Below are 22,573 nucleotides of genomic sequence, written 5' to 3'. Positions count from 1 at the left end.
CGAATCAAATGCGAACCTGCATGGGCCAGGCAGCTGTGATGGTGGTCGTGGCTACTGGCTTTATTATCTGCACTGAACTATTGTCACAAAGATTTTAGAGGAACATTCTAATATAAAGGAGGAGGGGATGAAATAATATATAGATCAATACCTGGCCTGTCCTGGCATGCAGATTGAGCAGGGAAAAAATTGTTCCATAGACTGTGCCTTCTGAAATAGGGCTATGGTCTGCTTGGAACTGCCTATGTATTTTGATGGCAAATTCAGAGGGACAGAAGACAGAGTAACTGCAAGCGTGGCTTTTCTTTTCCAATAACTTTTGCTCAGCTCTAGGATTCTGACTTCTTTGGTGGGGTTTTATATTTTACAGAGTGAGATCTATTTTAAAATACTGTTATGAAGGCAATTAAGATTAAAATCAACTTTCCCTTCACACTCCCTAATAATATGCCTCTGTATCCAAAAGATAAGAACTTGAGAAATGGCTCACTGGGACAGGCCAAGGGACCTGGAGGCTAGGACTCTTTCCGACAGTGATGGCAAAGGGTTTTATAGAGGATTCCATGGCATATCTTCATGCGATTAGTCTGAGGAAGCAGGAGGTGTATATTAAGAACACCTGATGACCTTTAGTAATCAGTTATGGGTCTGACATCCAAGGATTTATCTAAATCCTTTGTGAACATCTACATTTTTGGGTCTCTGATGCCTTTCAGGTATTAGATGGCCTTGGACTAGGAGTCAAACATCCGGTGTTTCAATCCAAACTCTTTTACCTGCTATAGTGGTTGAAGGAATCTGGCAAATCATTTTACTTCTCAACAGCCTCAGTTTGATTATCTGTTTAAAAAGCAAGAACTGTCCCGCTCACATAATCAAATTCCAGTTAATCTGAAGAACAAGTGAGAAAATTAACATGAAAATACAATGTAATAGTAACTATCTAATTACCTTATAGAATCCAGAAGCTCGTTCTCAAAGGCCAGCTACTGACCTCTTGGAAGAGAGTACTGGCATGTAAAATTTGGAGTTGTCACTCTTTCAAATCAAGGATACAAAATAAGAACAGCATAGTGTTTATTCTTGGAAAAGACAATTTATCTCACCCAGGGAGAAACCCTTTCATCCTTGCTTTTAGTTTCTAATATCAAAAATATTTTGTTCAAAAGCATTTATTATATACTATATCCATGAGCTGCTCTTCTGAAAACAAGTAATTTTTACACTGTTTTGTAAACCTATATAGACTTCTGTTTTTAAAAATAAAAATCAATGCTTTTTTATTTTAATATTCACTAATAGTCTCTTCCCTTGTATGTTTTATTCACCCCCACAAAAAAGTTCAATGTTTGGGAAACAATAACTGCTCCTTCCAGAAACCATTTTGATTTTCTACAATGAGAAAATTAGCACTTTACTGTAAAATAAATAATAAATACATCTGAGAAAGGAGCAAATCATGTTGTGAGTAAAAAGAAATAAAGAAATAAAAGTACTGTCTCAAAGAGGAACAAATGATTTGCTCAATTTCCAAAAGATTCACAGCAAATCACGTCACTGAACAAATTTTCAGAAGTTCAAATATATTGAAGTAGACAGTATGCCTTTTATCTCCTTCAAAGTAGTTCCCAATTTGGAGTTTTCTATCAGTTGTCCACACTTTACCATTTCTGACATGTACTGACCTTTCCATATTAATATGTTCTTGACTAGATTTACAATTTTGCTAATACAGATGTCAGGGGAATGTTGTAAGATGTGAGGATGGAAGAGGTCAGCAGTTTCGGTAACATCTTTTTTTCAGTAAGAGCATGAATTTATAAAGACGGCACAAAACTAAAGCCAACACTTTCAGATAATATAAATTGGAATATGTGATAGAAGACAGTGAGTGATTGCAGATTAACAGATCTCAAAAAGAAGATTTAGGGAAAAGTAACAAATTTCTGGAAAAACAAAGGCTTTTTGCATTCTAAGCAGGGCTAGTACATAATGGAAGAATAACCTTAGAAATTCTCTTTACCTGTTACCAAAGCCATTACTCTTTAAAAGTCAAGTACAGTATTTTTTTCTAAGTCACTTATTCTGTAATTCCACTTTGCTAATGATTATTCTTCTCTCATTGAAACCTTTAAAATGAAAATTCAGGAGATGACAGAGAAATTCCTCTGAAGCCTACACAGTACCTAACGTGTTTTAATTTCTATTCTATTAAGCCATACTATGTGATGGGTCAACACATGGTATTTGAGACAATTAGATTGAAAATATGCAAACTGCTTTTTCTCATCTTATAATCATTAGCCAAGTAGCATTTAGAGTCATCCTGTCATCATATTAGGGTTTTTTTTTTAATTCATTTTATGACCAAGTCACAAGAACAATCTTACTTGTTTTTAATTGTTCTGCCCAGTCTCTAAAATATCTGTAATTGTTTTACATTTGAATCATATTATTAACAGACATATGGTTATCATAGAGAAATCACTCCAGCTGGTGAAGCCCTAAGCTAAGCCCACAATAATTTTATCATTTGCAAATCATTGTCACTTGAATGTTTTCTTAGTACAGCTTAATTATGACTCAACTCAGTCCAGAGTACAAGGCACTGCCTCGGAAAAGAAGAAATTGAGAGTCCTCAATACAAATGGGGCAAGTTTTGTTATTCATGTCGATATCGCCCGCACAACAGACATCTGCTAATAAATGTGCTTCCCATCTCCATGATAGCTTTTTCCTTCATCATTCAAACCTGGCATGAAATTTATGTCAACTGAGAATTCATGTTATTTACTCATTGCTAACTATTACAGTCCCATTAAAATTCTAGTCTATAATACCCTCTGGAAAATTAGAAATGTTTATAAAAATAAATGCACAAATAATACAGAGAGACATTTTGCCTTTTCCCCCCAGCAGCTCTCTTTGACAGATGGTCACCTTGAAATTATGCTGCGTTAATTCAGCTGATTTTTAAAAAATGATTGTGATACAGAAGGTAATCAAGAGTTCTTGGGAACCACATCTGCATTTTTGCAAGCAATCTTTTCTGCAGTTTGAATGTATTCATACAAATCTTAAATGACATATAAAGCAATTTTTCCCTTCAACTATGTAGATCAGTCATAGCATTATAATTAAATGTCACAGAATTGCAAATAATTAGCTTACCTAAATGGTTAATATAGGAAAAATCCATCAACTATCAGTCCTGAATATATAAACATGGTCTTCGTAGCTTTACTGATATAATTAAACTTAAAAGTGGATTTTATTTGTGATGTTCCACCTGTCACTGATGAATCAAGTTTGAAAACTGGTGTTTGTCTGGAGGTCACAAAATTCATAGGACTCAACTCCACTTCAACTTATCCCTACTTAGATAAGTATTCAAGTATAAAACCTCACTAGGCCCTGGCCGGTTGGCTCAGTGGTAGAGCTTCGGTCTGGCGTGTGGGAGTCCTGGGTTTGATTCCCAGCCAGGGCACACAGGAGAAGCGCCCATCTGCTTCTCCACCCCTCCCCCTCTCCTTCCTCTCTGTCTCTCTCTTCCCCTCCCGCAGCCAAGGCTCCACTGGAGCAAAGTTGGCCCGGGTGCTGAGGATGGCTCTGTGGCCTCTGCCTCAGGCGCTAGAATGGCTCTGATTGCGGCAGAGCGATGCCCCAAGATGGGCAGAGCATTGCCCCCTGGTGGGCATGCCGGGTGGATCCCGGTCAGGCGCATGAGGGAGTCTGTCTGACTGCCTCCCCATTTCCAGCTTCAGAAAAATGAAAAGAAAAAAAGAAAAAAAAAAAACCTCACTAATATCTACTTGCCAAAGAGTAGCAGTGTTAACTTCTTCCCTGTGAGGGACCTAGTAAATTTATGGTTACTAATAGTCTCCGTGCCACTGCTTGATTTCTCTCCCAAAGGGTTTCTACCGCTTTGGCAGATTCTTGGAATTTACTCTGCTAATAGTGGCCCTTTTCGAAGGGATAAAGCCTAAACTAAATTCATAGCTTACCCCTGGCAGTTAAAAAAAAAAAAAAAGGCACAGATTCTATCTTTCAGAATGTTACTTAATTCTGCAAAAACCCACTAAAAACATCCAGTAATTGTGATGCAATATGGTACCACACTGTCAAATTCCTTTCTCAGCATCCCTTCCCCCTCCATTATACTGGAGGCTGTTATCATCTAATTTTCCACCTCAGAGTGTTTGCTTTACTCCCCAAGAGAATATACTTTTGGGAAGAGGTAAGGAATTTGAGAACAAGTCCCTAAAGTCTCCCTGGTAACTATTTCTATTCTGAAAAGGCCTAAGGCCTTTCTGCAAACTTGATGCTCAGGTCATGCAGGAGCAACCATTGTAAATGCAGGGCAGCTATGTCCATTAGACAGCAGGACTGTAGTGAAAGGGGTAAAATACAAACTACCCATATCAGGTCATGCTTCTAACCTTGATGCTGCTATAACCACTGGGACAAAGAAAACAAAAAGATTACTTATAACAAAAAAAAAGACCATTTTCCATTAGTCATTTCTGTTGAAGAGTTTGTATCAATCCACAGGGGAGGAAAGATTGGAAGCTAAAACCTCAACCACACTCTTAAAAATATGTCCAATGTATGTGTTACAGATATATTAAAAAAGCAAGACTCTTGGGTATAAGAGTAAAACAATGCTGTTTTTCTCTCAACAGTTCTTTAAAATGTATTTAGTTGGAAAGTTTTTTTTCTGTTCCTCGGTGAAAACTCTTATGATCCCATAACATCTTTGATCAATTTTAGGCAACCAAAAGTCCTATGGTGTAAGAAAACTCCACCCTTCTTCTGTGTGTGTATGTGTGTGTGTGTGTGTGTGCATGCACGCATGTCTGGCACAGCCCACATTGTACACAGAAAGCACACATGTACTATTAAATACATTCAGGGAGTACACACCAAGCTCTTCACAGCAGCAGTCTTTATCATCGCTCCCACTTCCAGGCAGCTGACCAGCCCATCCATGTCTTCCAAGTGCAATGAAACACTGATCCACTGTGATGACCACATTTTGGCAGACATATATTCAGTGCTTTTAAGAATCTTGATAAACTCTTTTACTCTTTTATTCAGTGAAAGGAGGGGAGGCAGAGACAGTCTCTCGCATGCACCCTGACTGGGATTCACCCAGCAAGCCCACTAAAGGGCAATGCTTTGCCCATCTAGGACATTGCTCCAATGTTCAGCAATGGAGCTGTTCTTAACACCTGAGGTGGGGGCCATGGAGCCATCCTCAGCACCAGAGGCCAACTCGCTCCCATTGAACTATGGCTGCAGGAGGGTAAGAGAGAGAGAGAGAGAGAGAGAGAGAGAGAGAGGGAGAGAAGCAAGAGGGGGAGGGGTAGAGAAACAGATGGGTGCTTCTCCTGTGTGCCCTGACCAGGAATCAAACCTGGGACATCCACATGCCAGGCCAATGCTCTACCACTAAGCCAACTGACCAGGGCCAATAAGCTCTTCTCTTTTGCAGTGAGTAGAAGTCACAGCACAGCTCTTGCCAAATATATTCTTTTCACATCCCTTTCCCTACTCTTCAAAATCACAATTCTTTTATACCCTATTATAGATAATCAAGTTCTGTGTCAGAGTCTCCAAAACCAACTTCAAGATCAATAATTCACTCAAGGACTCAAAAATTTGAAATATTGTTACAACTAAGGTTTTAGTTTATTATAGAAAATTTTTAGGTTATAATATAGTCCCATTCCTATGAAAGTGACGTAACCTGAATTTTGGTGTAAGTCAAAACACACCCTAGCCTGTCACTTACTTATTCTAACACAGTTGTAAAATCATAATCTAGAACACAAAAACACAACTAAGTCACAGAAAAAGGAAAAGGATATAAATATACTGTGCTGTAGTAACAGAAAAAATGAGTGTAACAAAAATTTTTTACTGCTATTTCTGTGTTTGGCTTACACACTGGAAGGGGCATTGCAAGGTGGGAGAGAGTGACCTATTGGGAGGAGGAAGCTGGAGAGGCAGGAGAACCTGCAGAAGGTGCTGGAGACACTGGGTCAGGTGAATCAGGATTGCCTAAGGAACATGCAGGAGATGCTGGAGATGATTCTACCTGTACTACAGGTGTTTCAACTCGAGAAGCAGCTGATGTAGAGGGTACAGGATCTGTTGTTGCAGGCCTCTCTACCTTCTTAAAGAATTGCTCCAGGTGAGTATGGAAGGCTGATGACTTCTCTTCCAAAATCTGCCTGTAGCATTACAAAGCATCCATAACAGCTCTGTAGACCTTACTGAATTTGTCATACCTGGGGTCCTCAGCCTGAAAACTTGCCAACCCATCCTCTACCATAGAAAAATCTTCTGCTAAACCCTTGGTAGTAAATTTCTTGGGTTCTGGGGTTTCTATCTCTTCCTCTTAGATCAGCTGCTTCTCCAGTTGAATGAGGTTCTCAGCAGACAGCTCCTCTCCATGTGATGCCAGTAGCTCTCTGATATCCATTGTGCTGGCTTTCCTCTTCTTGGAAGCACTACCTTCTGAAGACTCTAACTTTTGTTTAGGAGCCATGATAATGGCCAAAAAGTTGACAAACAAAGCAACACAAATGGAACACTTGCACTTTTAACAGTCCAAAATGGTGTAGGTAAGTGTACTGGGGGACGCCAACTCCCTCACTCACATGCCGTGTTACTGCGTGTTCTTCCACTGTGTACAACCAAACAGTTTCGCCCAGGTAGTTTGTAAGTATGATGCTAATGCCATAAGCAGAAACACTCACGTCTCAAATTTTTTGTCGGAGTGAGCCTTGTAAACCCAAAACGTCATATGTCGAGACTGTCATAACCCGAGGACCCCCTGTATACAGATGCCAATCAGCAAAGTGAAAAGGCACAGAGACAAAGTCCAAGAGAATCTGGTACAAGCTTCAAAGTGTCTCCTCCCAGTGGCGTTACATGGGACACACTTAATTCTCCTCACAGTAAAGTGGGACAATACATAGGAGCACTTGACTCCCAAGGATTTTACTGAGGATTAGTCACATAAGCATGTAGCACCCTCACGACTGACTCCAGCTACTCAGTCTCCAGCCCCGCTTCCCACCCACTGCAAGGGCAAACTGATACTGTGTGGCCCAGAGCCTCAGGCATTTATTAAAGTCACTTTGTTAACATAACTCTGTGATCAAACTGATGCAGTACAGCCCGAAGTGTGAAGCATGCTAAAATATTTTTGTCAGGTAGGATATTCCAAGGTCTCAGAGATTCTATCCCTAAGAGAAAGTCAAGGGCCAGTTTTTCTGAAGACAGGCTTTTTGTTTGTTTCTCTGCTTGTGTTTTTTTTGGTTTTTTTTTTAATGTAGTGTTTGGCCAATGGGAAGCTGCTGAGTAACTTAAATGCTGGGAACCATTTAAGATTGAAAATTAGTTTAGGTTGCTGAATCCTTCCTGAAAAGTCAAACCAGACAGAATCATAAATCAAAATATTAACAACAACAAAAAAAAAAGCCCTAGAATCTGAAATCTGCTATACAGTTGCCATAAAGTAGTAGAAAGTTTGAGAGGTTAGTGGAAGAGGAGGACACAATGTTAAAGCTGTCGGGGGTGAGAAGAAGCAGTGACAACACAGTTTGGAAGACAGTGTCTATGTTTAGTCCTTATATCTCGCCACACTGCACTGAGGCAAACTCAACTGATTCTTAGTCATTGAGACCACAGTAATCATAACCCAAGCTGCCAGCCTCAGTAGAATGAAATCTGAGTAGGATCAGAACTCTGGTGAACTAGGGACTTGAGGAAAACAGGCAATGATTTAATAGCTGCCCTCTGAGTAAGTCAAGAAAATAGACACTGAGAACTGACCACTGAATGTAGGGATATAGACTTCACATGTGACCTTCACAAAAGCAGTTGTTTTGGGGAATATGAAGTAGGGCTGAAGTGTTGGTCAAATAAGTTTGTAAATTTGATGTATATGTTTGCTGGCTCATAGTTTGCACTGGGTGTGGGAGATAGGCTATAAACTGGCAAAGTCATTATAGCCTAAGGCTTAGTTTTAAGACTAAGTCTTTCCCTCCCTTCTAATACTAAGGTCTTCTCAAAACTAAGCTTTTTCCCACATCCTTGATTTGTTTGTTTGTTTTCATTTTATTTTAATTTATTGTGTTTACATAGATTCTAGTGTCCCCCCGAATATATCCTCCCCTCCCCAGTGTTCCTCAATACATCCCCCTTGTCCCCCTCCCTATAACACCTCCCCCCTTCCCTCCAGAATTTGATTTTTGTTCTCATCCCACCCTATCATCCCCTTTCCGTCTGTCCGCTTTCCCTCTGGATCCTTTGATCCCACCTCTGACTCTATTCCGTTCCTCAGTTCATATTATTTGTCAGATTCTTCAAATGAGTGGGGTCATATGATATTTTTATTTCTCTGCCTGGCTTATTTCATAATATAATAATAGTTTCCAGGTTCATCTATGTTGTCACAAAAGGTCAGATTTTCTTCTTTTTCATGGCCACATAGTATTCCATTGTATATATGTACCACTGCTTTTTAATCCACTTGTCCACTGACGGACACTTGGGCTATTGTAAACAATGTAAACTTCACTTCACTATTGTAAACAATGCTGCCATAAACATGGGGGTGCACTTCTCCTTTTGAATCATTGATGTGGTGTTCTTGGAATATATTTCTAAAAGTGGGATGGCTGGGTCAAAAAGCAGTTTCATTATTTAATTTTTTGAGGAATCTCCATACTGTTCTCTACAGTGGCTGCACCAGTCTGCATTCCTACCAGCAGTGCAGGAGGGTTCCCTTTTCTCCACATCCTTGTCAGCACTTATTATGTGTTGTTTTGTTAATGAGAGCCATTCTGACTGGTATGAGGTGATATCTCATTGTGGTTTTAATTTTCATTTTTCTAATGACTACTGATGTTGAACATTTTTTCATCTGCCTGTTGGCCATCTGTATGTCCTCTTTGGAGAAGTGTCTATTCATTTCTTTTGCCCATTTTTTGATTGGATTGTTTATCCCCACACCCTTGACTGTTGCATGATAGGGGTGGTGCACTCTTATGAGGAACCCCATTTATGCCTCAGATAAGTGACTTTGTAACAGAGACTTCCTTATTTGTATATTGGCTTAAAGGCTTTAATTTTCTACACTATAAAATGAGGCAGACCAGGGGCTCTCACTCTCTTGGTTCTTGCTATCTGCATTGCAGAGGCCTCCCTGATCCCTTGCCCTCTATGGGAAAAGCAGGTTTTCTGCTTTTCCCTTGGCTTTTTTTGTGGCTTACCTGTCTTGGTAAAACACCAACAAACAGAATGGCCCACCATCCTCCGACTCTGCTGTTTCTTTACCATCTGCCCAAATTCAATGAAAACCTGCATGTGAATGTCCAAAATGGCGGCCCCTGGCCATACATAAGGTATTGTTGGACAAATAAGTTTGTAAAATGTGTTTTTTAGGTTTGCTCGCTTATATTTTGCATTGTCCTGGGAAGTGCCATGTGTATGTATTCTGTGAAAGGCTGCTGTGCTTACCCTCATGATGGCATATTTCAAATTGCAGATTACCTTCCTGTTTGGGAGGGGCCATTGTATTGCTAATGCTAGAAAAGTGGTTTTTGTTGCCACAGTCTGTGTTGCAGGGAGGAGAAGAACTGCAGATGTGGAACTAAAGTGGAGGTTTTGTGAGCTCTGCTGAGACTGGTGGGGACCTTTGATTCCAGGAGAAACCAGAGAACATTTTCTGGGTTGTGAAACTGGAAAATGCATCAGGGCCTTGGGAGCCCTGAATGAGAAGGAAGCAGTCTTACCTGCTTGTTTGCTCATCTGCTGGTACAAGACTTTAATAAATGGAATGCCGGCCCTGGCCAGTTAGCTCAGTGGTAGAGCATCGGCCCAGTGTGTGGAAGTCCCGGGTTCAATTCTTGCCAAGGGAACACAGGAGAAGCACCCATCTGCTTCTCTATCCCTCCCCCTCTCCCTTCTCTCTCTTCCCCTCCCACAGCCAAAGCTCCATTGGACCAAATTTGGCCCCGGGCACTGAGGATGCTCCATAGCCTCTGTGTCTGGTGCTAGAATGGTTTCGGTTGCAGCAGAGCAATGCCCCAGATAGGCCAAGTATCGCCCCTGGGTGGCCATGCCAGGTGGATCCCAGTTGGGCACATGCGGGAGTCTGTCTGTCTGCCTCCCCCTACTACTTCTCACTTTGGAAAAATACAAAAATAAAGATAAATAAATAAACAAATGACTTACCACTTTTTGGCTCCACTGTTTCTTTACCATTTGCCCAAATCCAATGAGAACCTGCACAGCCATGATGGCAATGGCCACTGGCCATACAGGTATGCAGGTAGAAAGACATTAATTGGTTAAATTGTATTTTAGAAATAAAAGAAAAAAAAGTAATCTTAAAAAATAACACTCTCTGTGATTCTAAAAAAAGGAAAGAAATTACAGAGTAGCTAGACAGAAAAATGGGAATTATCTATTAGTTGAGAAGAGGGAGAATTATAAAGAATATAAGAGAATTGCTAAAGTGAGGGGTCTGAGCAGATAAGGAGAATGGGTTCTAGTAACCAAATGGAAAGGTTGACATTTAGCTAGGAGGAAAGATAATCACCCATAATTGGTTAATTTGGGTTCCTTTAGAGAGAGAGCCAGAGATAAGGATTTCATGGGGGAAGTTTGTTAGGGAATCTTGGGAGCAGAAGAGAGGAATTAAGAAGAATGACACAAGAAAGGTTTTTTAAAAAAATCCAACAAAGAGTATATTATTAAACCAGTTATCCACTTGAGAAACTGGAGTTTAGTCGCTCTAAAGATCCATGTATAACAGACATCAGAATTGACCCACTGAAGAGAAACAAAGCTGGGACTTCCCTTGCCTTGATGGTTGAGGGTTAACCTTTAAGAATTAACTCTTTATATACCTTATACTGAAGGAAGTTGTTATACAGATGGGCTAGTAATTTCAACTTGAGGAAAGAACAAATACAAGAGTCAGTTAAAAAGTAGTATGATTGGATTTAATTGTTACACAAAATTGGAAATATAAGACATAGTTAGGAGCAGGTTGCTGAAATTAAGATCAGGAACATGTTGTCATTGCAAAAAAAAGGATTAGAGGAGGACAATGGAATTGAATGGCTAAAGTGGGGTGGGGTGGGTGGGGAACAAGATCATTGAAGAAGTCAAACTAAGAACCCAGTGTATTGAAAGATTATCCACTCAAGGCCCTGGTCAGTTGGCTCAGTGGTAGAGCCTCAGTCCAGTGTGTGGATGTCTTGGGTTTGATTCCCGGTAAGGGAACACTGGAGAAATGACCATCTGCTTCTTCACCCTTTACCCTCCTCATGCTTCTCTCTCTCTCTCTTTCTCTCTCTTTCCCTCCTGCAGCCGTGGCTCGATTTGTTTGAGTACATGGGTCCAATCACTGAGAATGGCTCCTTAGAGCCTCTACCTCAGGCGTTAAAAGTAGCTTGGTTATGAGCATGGCCCAGGATGGGCAGAGCATTGGCTCCAGACAGAAGTTGCTGGGTGAATCCTGGTCTGGGTTCATGCAGGAGTCTGTCTCTCTATCTCCCCTTTTCTCACTTAAAAAAGAAGAAAAAAAAATAAAAAGAAAGAAAGATTATCCACTTGAGTGATGAAATCTTGAACATTAATACAGAGGTCATGTTGGAGGGACTGATAGGAACTTAGGAGCTAAAATCTCCATGTAAATAAGAGGAGGAACCCTGGAAAAGGTGAAGGCTGCAGCAAGACATGATATATATCATACAATGATGTACCCAAAGTTTTAAACATTCATCATTATAAGAGCATATTGGTAATAAAAATCATACTGGCATTTGTATTCGTTTTATCACTGCTTTTAAATTCTCCACAGTGAACACCCTAATCACCTGAATTTGAAAAAGACTGCATCCCAATTCACCTTGGTGCATCTTAGAAATTATGCAGTATATACTGATGGTATGAGATTTCTAAAATGTTAGTGATCCTAAGAGTAGAAGAATTTTCTAGAAGCAATGGTAAGAACTTGGGAATGCACCTTTATCACCCCTCGACATGGCAGTATGAAGAGCTTAAGACAGAGGGCTGCTCCAGAGGCTGTACTTCCGGGCCAGCAGGAGAAAACGGTGAAGCTCTGGCAAATCACTGATCACCCTCCTGAGAGCACAGCCGGGTATTTTAGGTTGGGGAGTGTGAGGAAGTCTTAGGAGGACTTCAGAGGGTTGCACCAAAGGCTGTGTCTCCAAGGAGCAGCCAGGTATTAGTTAAAACAAAAACGTGAGGAGAATGATCAGAGAAAAACTTGACGAATTTAGAATTTTACTAATTATAACTGACTTCTCAAGGGTACAGTAGGGTTGTTTTAGAAGTTGAAGAGGGCGGAGCTGCCAAAAGTCACATTGGAATAAAGTCTGGGAGATGTGGAGCCATGTAAATTATTAAGAAATAAAATCAGTAGCTTAATATCTGTCCACAAAACAATAGTTTTAAGTCAGATCCAAAAGGTTTTGTAGGGAAGCCCTGTCAACCTTTAAAGTCCACAAGATTCCTACTGGGTACACTCCGTTCCAGAGAGCTGGGGGAAAAAAGTTTCCCAAAAGTCTACGCAAGTACCATGCTAGAAAGAAAAGTATGGGCAAATCTCACTTCCCACTCCAGATGAAGAAAATCTTATGATGAAATTACTAAACTGCATCTATCAGTTATTTTCAAAATTATAAGAAGGCTAACTTTATCAAAGGAATGCAAAAAAGGTTAATAACATAAAACTTACTCAACCATGTTGATAAAGGATAAAAATAAAACGCTTGGAATCATCTCAATAGATGCCCAAATTTTGATAAAAGTCAATATCCTTTTATGATTAAAAAAATAGCATGCTAGGAATGGAATGGAATTTCTTTAATCTGAAAAAGGTTATCAGAAGCCTACAGCAACTTTTATTCTTAACTGTACATCATTACACACTTAACAAGCATGGGGCTAAGCACACAACTCTTTGGATGCAATCACCAAACGATTTAATTTTGTTTCACAATCATCTCTTGGCCTTTTACTCTTTCATGTGGGTTTATACTCAGGTTTTTTTTTTTAATTTAGGTTATTATTTTTTAACCACATTAAGCATTTAAATGAATTGAGTTTATAAATTTATTTGAGAATTCTTAGCTTTACTTATATTTATTGTGCCTGAATATGAATAAGACGATCTCCTCTTTTTCTAGATTTTCAATTAGGTACTATAGTAATGTCATATTTCCAAGTTTTTAATTAATATTTATGTACTTAATTGCTTTGTTGCTATTTTAAATGAATATTTATTAAAATTCCATTTAAAATTTATTGGGTATATAAAAACCATTGATTAGTTGTATACTGGTCTTTTTCCAGTAAAACTTCTAAACTTTATTAATTCAAGTGGTTGGTATAGATTCTCATAGATTTTTCTGTCTAGAAAATCAAAACCTCTGTATATAAAGAGGGCTTTTTATCTTCCTTTCCAATTCTTTCAGTTATTATTCTTTTCCCACTTTTACTGTATCTTGCTGGTAAGTGTAGAGGAGAAGCGGTGATATGGTCAGTCTTTCTTGTTCCTGTTTGTAAAAAAAAAGTATTTGTCATTCTTTTGGCCAACTCGCATCCTTCCTTTTGGTAATCTTTTTTTTTTTTTTTTTTTTTTTTCTGAAGCTGGAAACAGGGAGAGACAGCCAGACAGACTCCCGCATGCGCCCGACCGGGATCCACCCGGCACGCCCACCAGGGGCGACGCTCTGCCCACCAGGGGGCGATGCTCTGCCCATCCTGGGCGTCGCCATGTTGCGACCAGAGCCACTCTAGCGCCTGGGGCAAAGGCCACAGAGCCATCCCCAGCGCCCGGGCCATCTTTGCTCCAACAGAGCCTCAGCTGCAGGAGGCGAAGAGAGAGACAGAGAGGGAAAGCGCGGCGGAGGGGTGGAGAAGCAAATGGGCGCTTCTCTCCTGTGTGCCCTGGCCGGAATCGAACCTGGGTCCTCCGCACGCTAGGCCGACGCTCTACCGCTGAGCCAACCGGCCAGGGCCTCCTTTTGGTAATCTTAGTGGGAGTCAAAGACCACCCTTAAAATGAAAGTGAAAAATGTGCATGTTTACTTTTCCATCCTCTGCAGTACAGCAGAGTCTACATGGTCGGTCCTTCAATCAGATGCACCCTGTGCTGACTTTAATATGTCAACTAAGAACAAGCAGCAGCATGGGAGATGGAACACTTTCTGTGATCATAGCGGAGGTAATAACTCAAGTTTGCAGTGGAGAAGTGACAATGGAGCATGTAGCAGAGGCTTTATTGTAACATTGAGTTCCTGGGGCACATTTATCACTGAACCATGACACCAATGGCTCTTCACAGACCAGAGATGCAGTGTGGTAGTGGGCTGTTCTTTGGACCAGAGCCTGGGTTCAAGATAACCCAAGAATTTTAAGTTTCTAGTAATATTTTTAAAAACTCATATTTTTGGTTAAGTCCACCAGAACTCTGTAAAGAGTCCTGAAAAAGAAATCGATTTTAAGGAAATACTTTTTAATACCACATGATGGTAAATGAAAGTGTTTATTATATTATGGACATTCCCTTTTATTTCAAACATGATGACAGACTTTTTGTAAAATCACAAATCACTGATGGATTTTATAAATTTTTGTGTATCTTTGAATGCTTATATTATTTTTTCCTTAATACATAACTATGATGAATTGAAAGAAGAGATTTCTAGTACAGTGGTACCTTGAGATACAAACAGACCAACATACGAATTTTTTTTTTTAACATACGAACTGCGACTCTGTCCTATTTTTGTTCAAGATCCAAGCAAAATTCCTAGATACAAGTCGTGATTTGGGAAGCTGCTGCTAATTGGTGCGTTGCTGCATGGGTCCAGTATTGGCAGTTTGATATACGAGTTGACTGACGAGCTCAGTTACAGAATGAATAATTCGTATCTCAGGGTACCACTGTATTAAACTATCCTTGCATTTCTGGAAAAAGCTTTCATGATTATGTTTTATTTTTGTTTCATTTTACATTTAATTTTAACTACATATTACAGGTCAACTTCACTTTTGATGTGAATTTTTCTATATTCATAAAGAGAGATTAATCTACAATTTTTGTCTTACTATCTTCATCTAGAATTGGTTTTAAAGTTGCATTTTCTCATAACACAATCTGATGTTCCCTCTATCTGTACTATCCAAAATAATGTACGTAAGAAATAAAACTATGTCTTCCTTATACATATATTTAAAAGTATATTTAAAATCATCTTTCCTTAAGGTAAAAATTTCCCCCAATTTCTTTAATGAAAATTATATTTAAGTGCTTCCTTTTTCCATTTTTAAAGACTTTTTTAGAGTATTTTAAGGAATACTACAAAATAAAGAAAAAGGTACAGAGATTTCCCATATATGCCTTGCTCCCTCTCCCCACACATGCATAGTCTCTTCCATTCTCAACATCCCTCACCAGAGTGGTGTGTTTGTTACTAATGATGAGCCTGCATTGATACGTCATAATTACCTTAAGCCCATAGTTTCATTATCACATGACAGTTTATGTTGGGTGCTGTACATTCTATAGGTTTGCACAAATGTGTAATGACAAGTATCTACTACTATCACCTCATTAAGAGTATTTTCACTGCCCTAAAATTCCTTGGTACTTGTCCTAATCATCTCTTTTTTTCCAACTCCTGGCTACTATTGACTTTTTCTTTTCTTTAATGAGATGAGGTGTGGATGTGTTCAAAAATCATATTATTTTTTAAATTTTTTATTTTTTAATTTGTTTTTTTTTAGAGAGAGGAAGAGAGAGAAATGGAGAGAGGAGTGGGAAGCATCAACTTGTATTAGTTGCTCCTCATCTGTACCTTGACTGGGCAAGCCAGGGGTTCTGAAATGGCGATCTCAGCATTCCAGGTCGATTCTTTATCCACCGCACCAACACGGGCCAGGCTATCATTGACTTTTTAATGCCTCAATAGTTTTGCCTTTTGCAAAATGTATTATAGTTGTAAACATACAGTATGCAGCCTTTTCAGATTGGAGTCTTTCGTTTAATAATATGCATTTAAGGTTTCTCTATGTCTTTTTAATGGCTTGATAGCTCATTTATTTTATTTTATTTTATTTTGTTATTTTATTTTATTTAGCAAGAGAGAGAGAGAGAAAAAGACAGAGAAAGACAGAGGGAAAGATAGAGAGAAACAGAGATAGAAAGGAAGAGAGATGAGAAGCATCAACTCTTATTTACAGCACTTTAGTTGTTCCTTGATTGCTCAGACATGACTTGACAGGGGGCTCCAGGCTAGCCAATGATGCCTTGTTCAAGCCAGTGACCTTGGGATTCAAGATATTGACTTCTGGGCTCAAGCCAGCAACCATAAGGTCATGTCTATGATACCACACTAAAGGCCGTGACCCTGAACTCAAACTGATGAGCCGGCTCCCAATCTGGAGACCTTGGGGTTTCAAACTTGAGTCCTCGGTATCCCAGTAGATAGTATCTCTATCTACTGTGCTACCACCTGGTCAGGTGGGGATAGCTCATGTATTTTTAATGGTAAATAAAATTCCATTGTTTGAATGTAGTACAGAAAATTTATTCTTTTATCCATGAAGAACATCTTGGTGGCTTCCAATTTTTAGGAACTGTAAATAAAATAGCTATAAAAACCAGTGTGCCAGTTTATGGGTCAGTTTATGAACATAGTTTTCAACACCTTTGGGTTAATAACAAGAAATGTGATTTCTAAATTACATAGTGTAAAGCCAGTAGCCATGGCCACCGTCACAGCCACCTGGCCCATGCAGGTTCACATTTGATGTGGACAGTCGGTAATGAAACAATGGAGCCAAGAACTGGTGGGCCATTAGCTTTAATATTAGCTTACACCCGGCAGGCAAGAAATACACACAGTGGGAAAACACTACTCTTTCCATTCAGGGCTCCCAAAGCCACTGATTTATCTGAGTTTTCTAGAATTAAAGGTTTCTAGCTCACCAGCCTTATTCACCTCTGTTCCCCATCTCCTTCTCTCTGCACAAACTGGCTTTTTCTTCAGCACACCACCATCTTGACCTCTACTCTCTTCCATGTGGTCTTTCTTTGCTGTCCTCCAGCATGGGCTCCTTTGCCCCATTTTATAGTGTAGAAATCAAAACCTTTAATCCAATTTATAAACAACAAAGTCTTTGATAGAAAGTCACTTATCTGAGGTATAAATGAGATTCCTCATAAGAGTGCACCACCCCACATCATGCAACAGTCAAGGGTGTGGGGAAAAGCTTAGTTTTGAAAAGATCTTAGTAGTAAAAGGGTAGGAAAGGCTTAGTCTTAAAACTAAGCCTTAGGCTATAACGTCCCTGCCTGCTTACAGCCTGTCCCCCACACCCAATGCAAACTATAAACAAGCAAACATATATCAGGGGTTGGGAACATATGGCTCGCGTGCCAGATGTGGTTCTTTTGATGGCTACATCTGGCTTGCAGACAAATCTTTAATAAAAAAATAATGTTAAAAATATAAAACATTCTCATGTATTATAATCCATTCATTTCCTACCGCTAAGGTTCATGTTTGAGGGTGGCTGGAGCCAATCACAGCTGTCCTCCTGGACAACACTAAATTTTTATTGGATAATGCGCAATGTACACAGGTCGTTTTATGGCTCTCATAGAATTACATTTTAAAATATGTGGCGTTCATGTCTCTCTCAGCCAAAAAGGTTCCTGACCCCTGATATATATCATATTTACAAATTTATTTGACTGACACATGGTAAGTTTGTTTAGTTTTGTAAGAAGCTGCCAAACTGTCTTCCAAAGTAGCTATACTATATATTTAGCATTTCTACCATCATTGAATGACAGTTCTTTTTGTTCCCCACCCTCACCAGTATTTGAAGTCATTTTCACAGATTTGGCCATTCTGATAGGTGTAGTGGTATCTCGTTGTTTTAATTGGCATTTTCATAATGGCATATGATATGGAACATCTTTTCATGTGCTTATTTGCCATCTCTGTATCTTATTTGATGAGGTTCTTGTTAAAGTCTTTTTAATTGTTTGGGTTTTTTTCTTATAATTGAGTGTTAAGAGCTCTTGGTATATTTTAGAGAACAGTCCTTTATCATATGTGCTTTTTGGAAATATTTTTATCCAGTATGTAGCTTATCTTCTGTTATCTTTAGGGTTGGCTTTAAAATATATAATTTATAAAATTTTATTTAACTTTTCTAATTGCACATAAAGTTGATTAAAGTTTTTTCTATGATTAGCAATTATTGTACATTTAACTTTTTGTTTGTTTGTTTGTTTTTACAGAGACAGATAGGGACAGACATACAGGAACAGAGAGAGATGAGAAGCATCAATCATCAGTTTTTTGTTTCAGCATCTTAGTTGTTCATTGACTGCTTTCTCATATGTGCCTTGACCGGGGGGCTACAGCAGACTGAGTAACCCCTTGCTCTGGTGAGCTTTCCTCAAACCAAAGGAGCCCACTTCAAGCTGGCTACCTCGGGGTCTCGAACCTGGGTCCTCCGCATCCCAGTCTGGTGCTCTATTCACTGCGCCACCGACTGGTCAGGCCATTTAGCTTTTTGATAACATATACTGGATGATTGCCTGTTTTTATATTTTCAAAGAAAATAGCTTTGTTTTATTCTTTAAATTTATTTATGATCTTATTTTTATTACTCTATTTCATGTTTATTTTACCTGATTCACTAATCCTTTATTATTTTTATAGGCTACTTGGTTATTAATTTTCTATTTGTTTTTCCTCTATAATATGTTTATTTAAAGTTAAGTTTTCTTCTGGCTTTCATTGTAACTATTGAGAATTTTGTTAACCATTTTTTTTTCTTCTTTTCTAAGTAAGAGGAGGGAAGATAGTGAGACAGTTTCCCACATGCACACTGACTGAGAGCTACCTGGCAACCCCTAAGGCTGATGCTCCGCCCATCTGTGGCCATGCTTGCAACCTGGCTATTTTTAGCACCCAAGGCAAAGGTTCCACAGAGTCATCCTCAGTGCCCAGTTCCGATGCACTTGAACCAATCAAGTCATGGCTGCAAGAGGAGAAGAGAGAGAGACAGGGGAGGGGGAGGGGTGTAGAAGCAGATGGTCGCTTCTCTTGTGTGCCCTAACTGGGAATCGAACCAAGAAATCCACACACCAGGCCAATGCTCTTCCACTGAGCAAACTGGCCAGGGCCAAATTTTGTTAACCATTTAATGATGATCTTTTGGAGTCAATTTTCTTGTCTCTATTTGATTATTTTTTAAAGTTTTTCAGTTATTTTTAAATTTTCTGAAGTTGCCCTACAAATGACTGTAAATTTATATTTGTTTATTCAACTCATATTTTTTTCATGGTATTTCATGATGCTGAAAAATTAAAAAACATTCTATTTTTTCTCAAACTCCTCTTATGTATATGTTGTAACTTTTTATTTAGTCTTTCATGTTTTTTAACATTATGTCCTAAATTTTTATCTATTTTTCTCTTTTTACTATATAATGAACAATGATCTCAGATCTATATTCACTATTCACTATTGATCTCAGATCTATATTCACTATAATTCACTATTTCTTTGGCTTTGTTCAACCTACTGAATAAACTGGGCATTGAATTTTCACTTTTAGTAACTATATTACATTAATGAAGTATAAAGAGGATTGGTTGCTTTAAGTCAAGTGTGCACAGCTATCTATTCATAATGGCTTGCTTTGCTCAATAGGTCCTTGCATCCTATCAGGACTATATGTAAAGCCTGCTCTGGAGAGAATCTCCATATAACCAAACTAGAAGATATTTTAAGTATCACTCAACCTTGAGAATCTATAATCTTTGGAAAAGCAAAGATATATATTCACTAATGTGTGAGCATCCCTTTTGGCCTAGAGTCTGATTCCATATTCATTTTCCTCTAGAAGGATGCACTGTTTTTATTAATTTGTTCACTTGTTGCTTTACATCTATGCTCTCCAATGCATCACTGGCAGTGAACCACCTTCGGAGGAGAGCTCACTAATGGCTTGCTGATTTGGATTTCTTATAAAGATTTTAGGCTGAGAATAGTTTTCCTGCATTACAAGCTTCACAGTCTTCTTTATATGCTCACAGAAGACTCCAAAACTACAAAGGTACCCAGTTTTCAATACATAAATTTTATTTAATATGCACCAAAGTTACTCCATTAATATACAACAATTTTTATATGCTTAACTTTTTACGTTTAAAATCTTTTGAAGTCATACTGTTATGGTCTTGTCCAAACAGACATTATTTTCAGCACTCCAAATTCATGCTGTCTTCTTAAATATAGCTATATAGAAGAAAATGAAATAATATGGGACAGATAATATACTCAAAACCTCTTCTCATTATTCTTTGTTACACTGTGAAGGATATTCAGATATAATTAGAAGATCTGGCAGCCCCTGTAAATATTAACACAAAGTTATTTTCACGCCAAATTTCCTAAGAATCTAAAATAATAGTCTCCTAAAATGACTGGGATACATTGATTAGGCAATATCCTTAAAGAAGCTGTCAAATTCATTGGAATAATAGAGGGGAATATTTTAGTCAAGAAATCCAGAAAACAATATTTTCTTTGTACCAAGTCTATACTTAATATCCTGAGGAAAAAAATCAAGATAATTTATCAGACCAGAACTTGTTCAACCCCTAGTCAGCATTCAAACTTAATATACAGCTAACCTAAGAAAATGATAAGTACATTTCAGTTTATCTTTCTTTAGCAGGAAAATAAAGGATTTTGCCACTTGTTTCCCTAACTTCTCAAACTGAATTTAAAAATGTTTATATTTCTTAATAGCTTTTATTTTAAGGGCCATTCTTTTGTCAAATAACAATTATTCCATATACATATAACAGAGATTAAAGTCAGACTAATGTCTGGGTTCAATGATCATATCACACAGAATCAGATTTCACTAATATTTAAGAAAATTTAGGTCTAATTCTAATTCATACCAGTTACATCTTCTATATGTTGTAGGAGCATGTAAAGAAATTAGTGCATATGGACTTTTAGCCCAGAGTATCTAGTCAGGTAATATAAGTGCTCACCCCAAATATAAAATATCTAGAGATAGTTAACAGGATTCACTTCACTGTAATTCACACAGAGACATAAAAAAACTAGGATGTATTCACAGAAGAATTCCTAGGAGCAGATGTAACACTTCACATAAATTTTGAACCCACTGTGAAGCATCACAGACATTAGCTCATAAATTTGATCAATAGTCCTGTATCCCACGGCCTTTCTACTCCTAACAAACCATACTTAATCTGAAGAAAATAGTGCAGTCTTTTTAGAATTCATATTATTTTAATGTTATAACAGTCAAAAATCTTCACAAGCAGGAAATCACACATTTTTGCAATTTATATTCTTTTCCTCATATGACAAGTTTCCTTAAAGAAAAATTATATTTAAGGATTTATTCTCACATAATCTTAAAAAAAAAAAAAAAGTTGGGCCATTTGAAATGAAACTATTTATCTTCTCCTTTACTTACAACCAGTACTATTTTTGTAGAGGATGATCTATATTCCAGGGTTTGTATAAAATTAATAATACAATATTTAGTTTTTCTTTCTCTCCCTTTCTTATTTTCTTCTCCATTTTCTCCTCAACATGAAACCATTTGGGCAGAAACCATGGCTTTAGGCATCAATTCATGGCTGAGAATTTAGAGACTTAAAAACTCTAGACTCTCTGTGGCTGTGAGATTTTCCTGAGGTTACTTAGCATCCGTGTGACTCAGTGTCTATGTTTAACTGTGGCATTATATTTGTTCTTACTTATTTTACCAAAATATGGTGAGAGCTAAAGAGGGTTAAAGTGTTTGGTAAACACGTTTGCTGCTTAAATCAAGACAAAGTGTTTTGGAATAATTATTATAGCACATCAACTTATCATTGACAGAGAATAAATCATTTAGCACATTAGTAACAAACACTACTAATTATGTTAAGTGAGCAGTGTCCTGATATAATTCTGTACTTTATTCTTGGTAACTCACTTAACACAGATAGTCTCTCTTTCTTACACTCAGTGCTTTGCCAGCATTTTCTTTAATCTTATCAGACCTTTTTGATTTAATTGAGAAGTCATTGTCATTTTTCTTGCATCTTTTCAACAAAGTAATATAATTAAAATTATGCAAAACAGAGAAGATTCCCAGAGTGTCAGGCAAGAGTGAAGGCCTGTTAAATCCCAAAATTAGGAATTGTTGTAGTCAACATAAATAATTGACATGAAGATGGCGTAATTAAAACATCTGTAGGGGAAACTTATGATTTCAAACACAGGATATTCTTGAAAAATAATAGATAAATATCTGAGACAGCTATGTTTTATATTTTCTACAAAAATCATGTAAACTTGAGCTTTATTCTCTTTTTCTTCATTGATTTGAGGGAGAGACAGCAACTCGTCCCTCTTAGTTGTTCCATTTAGTTGTACGCTCATTGGTTGCTGCT

This window comes from Saccopteryx bilineata, chromosome 1 (assembly GCF_036850765.1).
Source record: "Saccopteryx bilineata isolate mSacBil1 chromosome 1, mSacBil1_pri_phased_curated, whole genome shotgun sequence".
Taxonomy (NCBI): domain Eukaryota; kingdom Metazoa; phylum Chordata; class Mammalia; order Chiroptera; family Emballonuridae; genus Saccopteryx; species Saccopteryx bilineata.
The sequence above is the reverse complement of the archived record's forward strand: the minus strand, read 5'-3'. Positions refer to the sequence as shown.